Here is a 441-nt window from a genome sequence, read left to right on the forward strand (position 1 = left end):
GAACGGATTTCTTTCAACGATACGTCAAAAGATCACAAATCGTATCTAGTCGAAGACATTACCCTTAAAAATTGAAAAAAATTCCCTCGTTCCCCGTAAATGGGGGAAACCTCCAAAAAAATTACAAATTTAAAAATCGCTAATTTTCGAAATTTTTTCAATTTTTTTACTAAAATATGCCGTAACTTTTTCAAAAATGAACGTATCAATATAAATTTTTTTTTTATAGATGCTTGATGTCTTTACCTATCGTTTGATATATTTTTTTTTGTAAATTTGACCCTTTATCTGCCCACAGGGGGGGATTTAAAAAGACAACTTTTTCACAAAAAATTAACTTTTTCAACTTAACTTTTGAAAATGTTCCGGAAGGTCTGACACTTTTATATATATCTTAAATTAAAGCTAATGTAATATACTTTAATTTGAAAAAAAAAAATT

At 27.0% G+C, this 441-nt stretch overlaps 2 protein-coding genes across 10 annotated transcripts in view; one reads left to right on the plus strand and one right to left on the minus strand.

Moving 5' to 3' along the window:
- The window catches only part of LOC126907994 (AF4/FMR2 family member lilli-like), a 123,922-nt gene that overhangs the window by 69,089 nt on the left and 54,392 nt on the right, over nucleotides 1-441 (plus strand). The gene's annotated exons all lie outside the window — the stretch shown is intronic.
- The window catches only part of LOC126908464 (alpha-tocopherol transfer protein-like), a 19,261-nt gene that overhangs the window by 3,954 nt on the left and 14,866 nt on the right, over nucleotides 1-441 (minus strand). The window lies entirely within an intron of this gene.

Source organism: Daktulosphaira vitifoliae, unplaced genomic scaffold (genome assembly GCF_025091365.1).
Source record: "Daktulosphaira vitifoliae isolate Bord-2020 unplaced genomic scaffold, ASM2509136v1 Scaffold_1, whole genome shotgun sequence".
NCBI classification, from domain to species: domain Eukaryota; kingdom Metazoa; phylum Arthropoda; class Insecta; order Hemiptera; family Phylloxeridae; genus Daktulosphaira; species Daktulosphaira vitifoliae.